We start from the raw sequence: 13,570 nt of genomic DNA, 5'->3' as shown, positions 1-13,570 counted from the left end.
TACACCACAAAAACTTAAGTATTATGTACATTGTGCAAAATATGTTTGTCAGGGAAAAAAAGCTGTACAATTAATTTAAATACTAAATATATGGTTCTTTTTAAACCCCCCCGCGATAAACTACAAATTACCACTTTGGCCCGGCAAATGTACCCTGGTAAAACACAGTTTTTTTTGGAGGCTTTTGAGGACGCTACCAAAAACCCCTACGGGTATCTGCTGGTGGATTTAAACGCTTCAACGCCTGAAAACCTCAGGTTAAGAACAGGTCTTTTCCCCCAAGACTGGCTCTGTGCATACACCTTTAAAAAACCCATAAAAATAGTTATTTTTTATTAATCTTCCATTTTAAAAAAAATCGCCACCCGAACAAACATGTCTAACCGTGTGCAAAAAAACCTGGCTCTTTTAAAATTTCTTATCAAAGCCAAGCCGCCTCAAAGAAAGGCTATTCTCTGTACAGCTTCGACGACCTAGTAGCGGCCATCTCAGAAATAGCGCTTAACACTTTAAAAGGAAACGTTCCTCTAAAACCTCGACAAATAAGCATCCTTAAAAAAACCCGAAAAATTATTAAAAAGCTAAGCGATAAAAAGCTATCCCTGAAAAGAAAAAAGCTTATTGTAAAACAAACCAGTGGCTTTATTGGCCCTTTGTTAAGCTTTGCACTCCCCCTGCTGTCAAGCCTTTTAATTAACAGATAATGGAACACGCTGAAAAAATGTACCTCGTTCCTAGCCACCAGTTAGAACAAATAAAGCGGGCTTCTAGCGGTGAAGAAAATATCAGAACCACAACCACTCACCAATTGGATTCAGAAATGAAAGACATTCTTCAAAGAACCGGTTTATCCGACTACGAAAAGGCTAAACTCTACGAGGGGGTCCTGCAAAGATACCTGGTATTGGCCAAGCGTGGTGAATTGGAAAAGACTAAAATAAACCTCTTGTATTCCCCCGAGCAAGAGCAACTGGGGGCATAACACCCTTATTTCAGACCGCTAAAAGACACTGTAAAACCTTAAGCAGAAAGCAGGTTTCCGCTTGGCTTGCGGATCAAGATGCTTACGCTTTACATAAACCAGCAAGGCTTAAATTTAAAAGAAATAAAACAGTGGTGTCTAAAGTGGATACGCAATGGCAGGCAGATTTGGTTGATATGGCCGCCTATTCTAAACACAATGACGACTGTAAATATATTTTAACGGTGATAGATATTTTGTCTAAATACGCCTGGGCAGTAACCCTAAAAAATAAAACAGGAAAAGAGGTGGCAGAGGCGTTTAAAGCTATTTTTACAAAGGGGCGTGTGCCTCAAAAATTACAAACAGACCGAGGAAAAGAGTTTTTAAACAAAGCTTTAAAGAATTTGTTTAAGCAATATGGGGTACACCATTTTGTTACCAATAACGAAGTTAAAGCGGGAATCGTGGAGAGGTTTAACAGAACTTTAAAATCAAAAATGTGGAGGTATTTTACCACCTGTAACACCTTTCGCTACATTGATGTGCTGCAGGCCTTCACAGACGGTTACAACAGAAGTTATCACAGAACTGTCAGAGGGCGCCCAATTGACGTGACACAAGCTAATGCGCTAAGCGTGTGGAAAACCGTCTACGGGGGTAGTTTTAAAATAAAGACGCAACATGTAATTTTTAAAAAAGGGGATCACGTAAGAGTATCTAAAACGAAGGGCACTTTTGAAAAGGGCTATCAGCAAGGCCACCGGGTCAGAAGTTTTTGCAACCTCCCTAATCATTTTAACAACTTTGGTTATAGTTTCAGTGGTTATGTTAAGCTTTTTCAGTTTGTAGCCTTCAGCTATAATTATATTTACAAGCTGGCCGCATTCAGTTTAGAAGAAATACATCTAAGCTGGTAAAATTCTTCTGAGCGATCCCAAAAAATACAAGGGTGACTAAAAGGGTTGGACTTATTTACAGCGCAGGCTGCACAGTTTTCCAAAAGTTGTTTTTTCAAACAGTGGTAAAAGGCTTTTACTACAACAGCTCTAATAATATCAACCATAACGGCATCTTCTTCTTCACAGCTTTTCTGGTCACTCTCCTTACTTTTTACAGACTTTTTTTTAACATCTTGCTTCACACAAAAACAACAGGTACATATTACGGTTGTTCTGCTTAAAGGCCGCCTCTCTTCAGTCTCTGAAGATGTCTGTTAAAAACATTGTAAAAACATATTTTAAATTTTTTGTTGCAAAAATTTTAAAATAAAAAAGCCTACAGTTTATTTGTGCTACCTCAGTCGTACCCTCGTCTGATTCTGAATTATCATCATCCTCAGCTGACGCACCGTCGGACCCCGTAGCACCTTCCTGTTATTAAACACAAAACATATAGTTTTATTTTACCGCTCTTATATATGTTTATATTTATATTTTTTAAAAATTATTTAAGTAACTTTTACCTCGCCATGTTCTTTGGGTTTTACCATTGACACCCCGTTTGTGTCCTTCGTTTCTGAATCACCTCAGGCAAGGGCTCCGTCAATCATAATTTCAGCAGCCTATTATTAAACCAACCATATAGTAACGCTTAATTAGTGTCATACACAAATATATATATATATATATTTCAAATAAGTTAAGCTGTCTTTACCTCCTCGGGTGTTTCTGTCTCTGCAACTGTTGGCCATTTGTCACACACCAAAGCAGTAATCTTGTATGGCCCCGGCTTGGTTATCTGTTAAAAAATCAAAAGTCATTTTTTTTAAAAGTGTAAATACAATAATTTTTTATTTTATTTTTTTACAACGGGTAAAGCTTTTACCGTAACAATATCGCCATCTTTCCATAACTCGGGGTCTATCGGCTGGTTTTCAACATCGCTATCCTGTGGTGGTTCTCGGTTGCCATGTCCTCATATATAGGCTCTTCTTCCATTCCCCCCTATAAAAACAAAAATATTTAACCCTTTATTTTTATAAAACATTTTGTAATTAGTTATAAAAAAAAATGGTTTGCCTCCGCCTTTAATTCTGTTTTTTCCAAATCTGACAACAATTTTTTTCGCACTTGATCTTTTTTCTCTTTTACAAACGGCTGTGGCTCCTCTTTTTTCAGTTCTATTTCAGAATAAAATGCAGGGCTCGGCAACAACCCTTTCTCGTTGGAAAAATAACTGTAAAGGGGCCTTCTCTTCTGAACACGGACTGGTGCACCCAGGGGCAATTCCGGCTTCTTGGCTTCTGTAGGTGTTTTGTACAGGGACATGCCTTTGTGTTTAGTTTCTCTGTGTTAAAAAACCCGCTCGCAAAACCACGTGTTTTTATACACAAAAACATGTGCTCATTGGTAGACAATAGCCGGTTTTTAAAAGGCTCTTGCTTAAAATCTTGGGACACTAGGATTGGTTCAGGAAAATGAATTCTATGACGCTGTTGTAAAACCACCTCTGATTGGTCCGATCCAAAGGCTGTGATAACAAGCCTGAGAGGGTTTGAACCAGGAAAGCTGCCTCATTTTACAGAAAAACTGCAAAGGTAAAAATTCTCTCTCCTTCTGATTTTACCATGTGCTCTTTTTTCTTTTCACCTCTCTTTTTTCTTAATCTACACTGATATTGAATAGTTTCAATGCTTTTTTACCCCGTGCTTACCAAACAGGCTTTGCCTTTGTCAATTTTCTTTTTTAGTACCCCCTTTATAGTTTTTGACCATGTGCTTACTAAACAGGTTTTGCTTTAGCTAATTTCCCTTTTAAACCTAGTTTTAAAATGTTTTTTTAACCTAACTAGTTTTAATGTGTTTTATTTACTAGGGTTAAACCAAAAAAGCTACCTCGTTTTACAAAAAGACTGCAAAGGTAAACATTTTTTTGATTTTACCCTAAGCTTTATTGTATTTTTCTTAGCCACTTTTTTATAGAGTTTTTATGCTGTGCTTACCAAACAGGTTTTTGCCTTTGTCAATTCTTTTTTTAAACCTACTTTTTTAAATGCTTTTTTTTAGTACCCCTTTATAGTTTTTGGCCATGTGCTTACTACACAGTCAATTTTCCTTTTAAACCTAGTTTTTAATGTTTTTTTTTAACCTACATGGGTAGTCAATGCTTTTTTATCCTGTGCTTATCAATCAATTTTTCTTTTAAACCTCATTTTTTTCTTAACCTACATTGGTATTAACTAGTTTTAATGTGTTTTATTTACTAGGGTTAAACCAGAAAAGCTGCCTCATTTACAAAAAGACTGCAAAGGTAAAAATTTTCTCTTTTTTTTTTATTTTACCCTGAGCTTTATTGTATTTTTCTTAGCCACATTTTTATAGAGTTTTTACCCTGTGCTTACTGCACAGGCAATTTTTCTTTTAAATTTAATAATATTAAAAGCTTTTTTCTTAACCTACACGGGTAGTCAATAGTTTTTACCCAGGGCCTCCCAAACAGGCTTTGCCTTCATCAATTTTCCTTTTAAACCTCATTTTTTCTTAACCTACATTGGTATTGAATACTTTTAATGCCTTTTTTAGCAAATTTTTAACCTACCTTGGTATTAAATAGTTTTCACTCCCTTTTTTACCCTGGGCCTCCCAGACAGGTTTTGCCTTTCCCTTTTTCAACCTAGTTTTTAATATATTTCCTTTTTCTTTAAGTTTTATCTTCCTATTCTTTCATAACTCTCTCTTTTCCTCTTCGTGTCACCAAGCACAAACATACACAACACTCCCCCATAGTCAAACACATACATGCACACTTTTTTCAAAATGGCCGATGGTGCCACACTCTTGCGCCAACGGAAACGGGGGGTGGGAAGGCGAGACATAAGCCCTAAAAGGGGCGTGGAAACCTGTCAAAATTTGTATGGTGATGAATACTATCGAGCTTATTACTACTTCCATATCTCTGAAGGATTTGTTTAAAAGGCATTATCTCTTTAATAAAAGGTGCGGTAGAAGCTACTTTTGACTCCATTCCTACCTCTGAAACTGTTTTCCCTTGCCTTTTCTTAAACATTTTTAATTTTGTTCAGTGAGCAGCACTGTCTGGCCCTGAGACCCTCTTGCTGCAACTGATTTTTCTTTCTTTTCCTGCTACCTATCCAGAGGCCAGCAGGTTTTGTTAACAATTTTATGAGCTCTTTATTTTCCTGCTACCTATCCAGAGGCCAGCAGGTTTGTTTAACCAAGAATAGAACTGTGCTCTGTAGAGCCGCTTGTGTGCACACAGATTGGTTTACAATAAGTGAGACAAAAATACCAATAATTCCCCTTTCGCTATCCTCCACCAAAATGTTATACCAATTATATTAGACCAATATAAACCAGCAGAATCTTATTAAAGGGGACAAGACATTTGTCACATTTAATGTAAATACTATAATAAAACAAACGATAACAGTAAAAAACATTGTTTGGCTACTTATTCCTATTACTACTTACTTCTATTACTACTTATTTCTTATACACTTTTATATATATATATACTCATTCGCACAATCATTCATACAAGTTCTGTATAGATGTTATAGTTACCAGCCTAAACGTTGCTTGTGACAGAATACTGGCCAGGTATCCTGTACACAAGAGTGGAGCCGAGTCCAGGTCAGGTGCGCACCTGATGCTCCTGGAGGGTGGTAGCAGAACCAGAGACTCAAAGTCCTTATTCTTCAGAGTCCAGTTTTATAGGATTTTATCCCTAGGTCAGTCCATGAGAGTTGCTTCATTCTGCTGCTGTTAAATCAATCAGCAGATGGCTGGCTCCATGTTGTCAGATGTTTGTTTTTCCTTCCTTTGAGGTGGTGGGGTGGATTCCAGTTTGCTGGTGTTTCTGCCTGGTTTTGAACCAGGGACCTTTTGCATGTCAGGTAAACGTGATAACCACTAAAAACCAGGATCTTATTAAAGGGGACAAGACATTTGTCACATTTATTGTAAATACCATAATAAAACAAAAGATAATAGTAAACAACATTGTTTGGCTACTTATGCCTATTACTACTTTTTTATTTCTTATACAGGGCCAGTGCAACCATTTTTTTTAAATGGTTGAGCAGCCACTGCTGCTGGGACAGAGAGGGAGTCTGACCTGCTGGCAGCAGCCGGCAGCCCATGGTGTCCCCTGGGTGAGGGCGCCTCCACGGCAGCCGGCAGTCCAGGGTGTCCTCTGGGTCAGGGCGCCTCCGCGGCAGCCTGCAGCCCAGGGTGTCCCCTGGGTCAGGGCGCCGCCGGAGGGGGCGGCAGGCAGCTCCCATGGAGCTGCCGCAGTGGTGCCTGTGGGCGGTCCGGTGCTCCGTGGATCGGGTGGAGATGCTGCAGTCGTGCCTGCGGATGGTCGGCTGCTTGCGTGGCTCCAGTGGACCTCCCGCAGACACCACTGCAGCAGCTCCACCGGAGCCATGGGACCAGCTTGCGGGGCGTAGAAATTGCCGTCTACCTAGGGTGCTCAAAACCCTAGCACTGGTCCTGTCTGTACATCACATTTGTTTTACAACCCCTATCAGGAGCTCAGATAGATTGAGGACAGGAGGGAAGTGCCACAGTACCCTTTTCTCTAGCAGGAATGTACCTTGGAAACTAAAGTTCACAGAAGGGGGGCTCAAACCAGAACTCCCCAGACTTTGGTGTCACATCCAGATTTTACAGGTTTGAAACACAAAACACACCAAGATCTGTGCTACAGTGTGACTATCATTTAGCAAATGGTGCCATTTTTACTGGTTCTGGATATCTTCACACCCTACATCTGCATTCCTGTTAGCCCTGTGGAGCCAATACAGCTATGGGAGCAGGAGCTGGACTGAATTCTAGCTCAGCATTAGAACAGTTCACTAATTTCAAACAGGCAGGACTTTGCGCGCTGATACAGCAAGAGGAAAAGTAAACCAGCTGGGTCTTCAGGTCCCATGGTGAGTTGGCAGTGCTCTCTTGTGACCTGTACAATGAACCAACTGGATCGAGACATTACTGAGGTCCTAATCCCGTGAAGCATTTATGCCCATACATAACTGCAAGCCACTGTGAAGATGGTAGTGACCTGGCCAGACAGCCCATCAGCTGGGGGCTGACCATGACCATCAAGAGCATTCTGACTTCTCCAGTCTGCCTTTGGGCTTGGAAGGCTTTGAGCAGAGAGTGAGAATTCTCATCAAAAATAACTAGTTCACATCTAACCTAGAGCAAATCTACTGTTGGATCCTGATGACAACTTTCATTCACGTCTCCAGAATGAATGACATGAGGCTAAGACTCAGCTGAGGGGCCTGGACTTTACAAAGTACAAGGTCCTCTTGGAGGACAGAACTTATGAGCATCTGTGCTTCTAGGCCTACCAGCCAATCACAACCTCAGTCTGCATTGCTGCCAAGAAAGCCCAAACCTGGCCTGATTTCATGGAGACAGAGCTGAAGCACCTGGAAAGGTTTCTTAGGACACTGGAGCAGAGAGAGTCCTGTAGTTCCATCCGATCCAGAAGCAGCTACTCAGAATACGCCGGGTGATCAGGTATATCTTTATTCTGGTTATTACTGAGAAGATGGGTAACAAACCAAGCGACCAGCGACTGGTTTACTCTAGAGGTTCCACCTCCCCTGGGTTTGTTCATTACAATTGATACATGTTCGGCTTGAAAGTTGATTAATTTAACTATTTAGTCTACATAATTAATGAAAATAAATGAATAACCTGACAGTGCTGACATTGTTATACACAATACACTGTCACAGAGTAACACGTTATAATTTAGAATGTATTTTTCCATGGGGAAGGGAAGCAGACAGCGTTCGATCAGTGGGGGTTCAGGTTTGGCTGGGGAGTGCAATGGGAACATACCGGGTTCGGTCTCTGGGAGGATCGGGTTTGGCTGGGGAGGGGAAGGGAAGCTGACCAGGTTTGGGTGTGGAGGGGGCAGTGGGCAGGGTAGGATTCAAAGAGCCGTAAGGTGAAATGGGCACTATCCTCTCCAGTCCCTCGCATGTAGCAGCAGTGGGCCAAGTGCACTTGCAACAGGGGAATGGGAGCATGTGGCCTGCTTTACCTTCACAAGTCTGTCCCGCTCTTGCTCCAGCAGGGGAGCATGGGGGGCAGGCAGGATTGTGAAGGCAGAAAGTGCGCCTCCCTCACACCACAGCAGGGTAGAAAGCTAGGGTGCAAGGGGGTGGGTTAAAGCGGCTTAGCCGCCCCTCCACGCAAGAGAGCCCGCAGAGCTGCCAGGTGCAGCCCCCTTCCCTTCTCTCCCCAGGGAGCAGAGCCTCTGCCCTGGAAATCCTGAAGCCCGCTCTCCGAGCGAGCACACCATGTGCAAGCCAGCCCCGCTTGCACCACACTGACAGCACATCTCAGCCCCCGTGGAGGGGTCTTACACTTCCCGCCGCAAGCTGCTCCACTCTCCTTCTGGCTGCTGCTGTGCAATCTACAAGACAGAGGAGCTAGTACTATAACAATGTACCTACCAACACAGCAATCTGTATAATTATCAATTCACATTCAAAGGACTTCACTGGTTTTCTAAATGGCAGGAGTGGGAGAGCAATTCATTGGGAGCGTGATTCTTATCACCTCCCTATAGTCTGCACTTTAACCAAAGGACTTGCCTAATCGCTGGCTGTCTAAATGGCAGGAGAGCAATTTATTGAGTGTGTGGTTCTTATCTACATCCTCCCTACAGTCTGCGATCTGCAGCCTGCATCTTGATTGCTATCTGGTCCTATTGTGCCCCCCAAATCTCGGCGCCTTTGGCAGCCGCCTAGTTTGCCCAGTGCTTGCACCGGCACTGACGACTACACTTGGAGTTAGGGGTGTGATTCACAGCTCACGTAGACATTCTCACGGTAACGCTCATTGAGCTAGCATGCTAAAAATGGTGTAACTGCAGTAACATGAGCAGCAGCGAGTGGTGGCACGGGCTAGCTGCAAGTACATATCCACTGGGTACGGGTAGGTTTGTGCATGGGCTTGCCACCCTGAGCAATGATCAGTCATGGCCATTAAGGCTGCCATGGCCCTTTTCTGCAAGGATGTGGCTGTTACTTCTGAAGACTTGGCCAGCTACATTCAGCTTGTTTAAACACTGCTGCAGTTTCAGTGGGATACCATCATCTAGGTTTACTTGTGCAGCGGGCTGGAACTGTTGACTTCTTGAGGTCTCTTCCAGCTCCACATTTCTGTGATTCTTCGCTGGAGTCTCAAATCATTGTATAATGTTACTGTGCTCTGTTAAACAGTCACCGTGCCCTGACGTGGTGTCCAAAGCGGTTCCTGCAGTTTGTGAAATGCACTGGGATCCTTTGGGATGAAAGGAGCTATGTTAACATCAGAACATTCTAGCCGAGATGCAGCATGTCTGGGGCTTCTCCCAAGCCCAGGGAAATGCTGTGCAAGTGCTGGCACAAAAGGAAAGGAGCGTTTGGTGATTACTGTCCTACATCAGTTCTTCCAAAAGCTGTTCTACCACCTGCTAAGTGAGGCTAGGAGTTGCATGGCACCTCTGCTTTTCAGCACCCATGGCACATGTATCAGTGTTATCCAGCTGGGAAACAAGTTGGTCTCGGATGATCCAGACTCATGGAGGCAGTTAAAGGTCACGTCCCCAGATCTAACCATTAAGATACATTTGCAGGCAAACTCCAAAAGCATGATCGTCTGGGGAAATGGCTCCTTCTGGTGATGTGCGGATCTACAAACCCGAACCGACAGCCTGTAGGCTAGCTCTGCCAACAGGGACTGCAACAGCTTTCAAGAGGTAACCAGAACAGTGGAGCTGTGTGAGCCTGCAGAAGTCCCACTGCTGTACAGGTCTCCCTTTCGCATGCTGGCCTTCCTGCAGAAAAAGAGGAATCAGCTCACGCTGTCCAATATGGTAGGAATCTTGAAAGGCATCGCTAGCACTGTCAGGACCTGCCACCACAAAAGGATCCTGCTTTGTAATATCAGTTCAGCTGGCTTCACTGTGTTCACAGAAGTGGGAGGCGAGAACAGAACACTCAAAATCTGGATAAAGCTGTCAAACTTCCACAGTGCTGGTTCCCTCAGAAGAGGACAGAGATTACAGAGCCAGTGATTGTCCACATGAACATATCAAGTCCTTACACCTCCCAGTTGTAGGCACCTAAGGTCAATATGCCCATGGTATAGTGGAGTTGGCAAGGGGATGGGAACCAGGACACTTGAGTTTAACTCTTACCTCTGTCACTGTGTGATCCTTTTTCAAGCCACTTCCTCTCTCTGTGTCTCAGTTTCCTTGTTGAAAGCAGCTTTCAAATACCCCCTCATTCTTCTCTTCTGCAGACTAAACAATCTCAGTTCCCTCAGCTTCTCCTCATAAGTCATGTGCTCCAACCCCCTAATCATTTTTGTTGCCCTTCGCTGGACTCTTTCCAGTTTTTCCACATCCTTCTTGTAGTGTGGGGCCCAAAACTGGACACAGTATTCCAGATAAGGCCTCACCAATGTTGAATAGAGGGGAATGATCACGTACCTTGATCTGCTGGCAATGCCCCTACTTATACAGCCCAAAATGCTGTTAGCCTTCTTGGTAACAAGGGCACACTGTTGACTCATATCCAGCTTCTCATCCACTGTAACCCCTAGGCCCTCTTCTGTAGAACTGCTTCCTAGCCATTCGGTCCCTAGTCTGTAACAGTGAATGGGATTCTTCTGTCCTAAGTGCAGGACTCTGCACTTGTCCTTGTTGAACCTCATCAGGTTTCTTTTGGCCCAGTCCTCTAATTTGTCTAGGTCCCTCTGTATGCTATCCCTACCCTCCAGTATATCTACCACTCCTCCAAGTTTAGTGTCATCTGCAAACTTGCTGAGAGTGCAGTCCACGCCATCCTCCAGATCATTAATGAAGATATTGAACAAAACCAGTCCCAGCACCGACCCTTGGGGCACTCCGCTTGAAATCATTTGCCAACTAGATATGGAGCCATTGATCACTACCTGTTGAGCCTGACAATCTAGCCAGCTTTCTATGCACCCTATCGTCCATTCATTCAGCCCTTACTTCTTTAACTTGCTGGCAAGAATACTGTGGGAGACCGTATCAAAAGCTTTGCTAGTCAAGGAATAACACATCCACTGCTTTCCCCTCATCCACAGAGCCAGTTATCTCCTCATAGAAGGCAATTAGGTTAGTCAGGCATGACTCACCCTTGGTGAATCCATGCTGGATCCTGGGGTGGGGGCACGGTCATGGGGGGGTCCCGTGCCCCCCCTTTAGCTGGTGCAGTGTACCGGTAAGAACTGAATGCTACTTGCACCACTGTTTAAAAAATAAACAAATACTCCCAGTGGGAGGGATGAGACCCAGAAGGGGAGATTTTCAGTGGAGAGAATCAACAAGGTGTGGAAGAGTGGAGGAGAGAGTCTGGAAGAGGGGATAAGAAACAGAAGGGCAGAAACATTAATTAGAAGAGAAACAAGCACAGACATACAGCGAGAGAAGAGAAGAAAAAACATGGACAACTGATAAAGTGCAGAATTAAAGACACAGTACATTACAATTTATAAAACATAAAAATTAGGTTTAAAACATTATATAGGTTGCAGAGTCAAGCACACACAAACTGATTATGTAGAAGACAGCTACATTAAATGAACATTATCTGGAAATGCCAGATTTAGTTGCCTGTGCAACCTTAATTCAGCCCCCTAGCGCACGTGCATTATGATAGTCTTTATTTACATGATCACATACTATTTCTTCCACCAGATGCTTGGCTCCATTAGTACAAAGGATGAACTCACAAGAAAGTCAAATTCAATTGCATGGGCGGCTGTAAATTAGCATTTCCCAACTGTAGAGGCTTGACCTTCCCCAACCTAAATGGTCTTTTAGTGAAGTTTTTTTGTATGGAAGCTTTTTTGTGTGTTCCACCTTTGAGCTCATGGTACACATTGTGCCCCATGACTGGACATTGGCAGACTGAGGGTATCTCTACACAACAGCTAGAAACCCGCAGCTGGCCTGTGCCAGCCGACTCAGGCGACTGGGGCTCGGGCTGCAGGGCTATTTCATTGCTGTTTAGACTTTAGGGCTTGGGCTGGAGCCGAGGCTCTTAGACCCTCCCACCTCACAGTGTCCTAGAGCCAGGACTCCAGCCCAAGCCTAGATATCTACACAGCAATGAAACAGCCCCGCAGCCCGAGCACTGGCCAGCCATGAGTTTTTCTTTGTTGTGCAGACATAACCTAAGAGGTAAGTGTGAGTATGCGGAGTGCCCCGAGGTTCTGGTGCACGATTGTTAGCAATTTAACGGAACAAAATTTGGCCCAGTGGCAAGTAGTTCAGATACAAACACACACTGGGGTGGCATATTTGACATATATTTTTTCAACAGGCTTAATTTTCTAAAATGCAGGAAATTTAAACCATTTTTTCCAAAATTTCCAAGGCAAGGCCCTTAAAGCCAAACACTTTTTATATTTTTGGCCTCCTCACAGTTTCTTCCAGCCTCCCCTGTTTTGGTTGATTGACTGTGGGCTGGGAAGAGATACTAAGCAGCTATTGTGGCTGAGAAGGAAATACAAAGCAAGAGGGTGGCTGGCAAGCTGTGGGAGGTGACAGTGGGCCCTCCTAGGGCAGCTAGAGCTGTGGAGACCACAGATGAGGATGACCAGGATCTGCACTAGAAGGCTTGAATCATAGTCAGTTCTATGCTAGGGAAGAGGCAAAGAACTGTGATGGGCACTGATTTGCAGTTCAGGGGCCAGATTCCCCATTCCTCCAGAGCCGTGTTTGTTTCAGAAAAGGAAGAGGGTGAAGGGTGGCCCTAGGCCAACTCTCACAGCTACCAGACCAATGGGGTATGGGACATAAGCAAGTGCACTGCACTCTGTCCATTCTCAGCTAGTGTCTATTCCATTGGGGGGGGTTGTTGCAGCTGGGTGTAAGTTAGAGCAACCTCGAGGCTGCTCTGTCTTACACCAGAGGTGGTGTAGAGCTGTGTTGCTGCTTTACACCCCTTCCCGCTCCCCCACGAAACACTCTTATGCAGGAAGATTTCCTGGGAGGCCATTTCTGCTGGGGGTAGAGCCCTTTTAGGCAGCTGCAGTGGTGTAAATGTACCTCGATGGACAAGAAACTCTGGCCACAGTGGGGCAGAATGAGTGCAGCCAAAGCCCTCTGGGGATAACTATCGGTGTAGCAGGGGAAAAAGCCAGTAGCTAAGCCTGGTAGAAAATCTTCATAAGACAGGAAGATTTAACACAAAGAGCTAAGAGCTTGAAGCCATTTGTTAATCTCTGTATATTACTGGCAGTGGCTGACTGTCACATCTGTCTGTAAACACTGTGTTAATTGAACTGAGTCCAAGTCCACATAAGATTCATGATTAGTGTTTCCTCATCACTGAGATCAAGTAGATGATACCTGGTGGAAAGAACCCTCCCGGGGCCTACATTTCATGCTGCCAATAAAGCTTTAACCTGGTCATTGTCCCTTGCTGGGTCATTGTCCGCTATTGCGTCCAGTAACTTTGTGAGGTTCACTTCCCTCATTCCACCGCAGCCGTTGCCTCTTTAATCATCAAATTCAAACACTTTGGGGAAAGTCGCGGGTTAGTATTTGAACTGGGTTTTGTTTTTAAACTTTTTGTACTTACTCACAGTCGCGCACACAA

The 13,570-nt window shown here is 43.8% G+C and overlaps 1 pseudogene; it reads left to right on the top strand.

The window, feature by feature from the left end:
* The window catches only part of LOC127053885 (cytochrome P450 2H2-like), a 124,483-nt pseudogene that overhangs the window by 34,402 nt on the left and 76,511 nt on the right, over positions 1–13,570 (top strand).

This window comes from Gopherus flavomarginatus, chromosome 6, assembly GCF_025201925.1.
Source record: "Gopherus flavomarginatus isolate rGopFla2 chromosome 6, rGopFla2.mat.asm, whole genome shotgun sequence".
NCBI classification, from domain to species: domain Eukaryota; kingdom Metazoa; phylum Chordata; order Testudines; family Testudinidae; genus Gopherus; species Gopherus flavomarginatus.
This window is presented reverse-complemented; position numbering and strand designations above follow the sequence as displayed.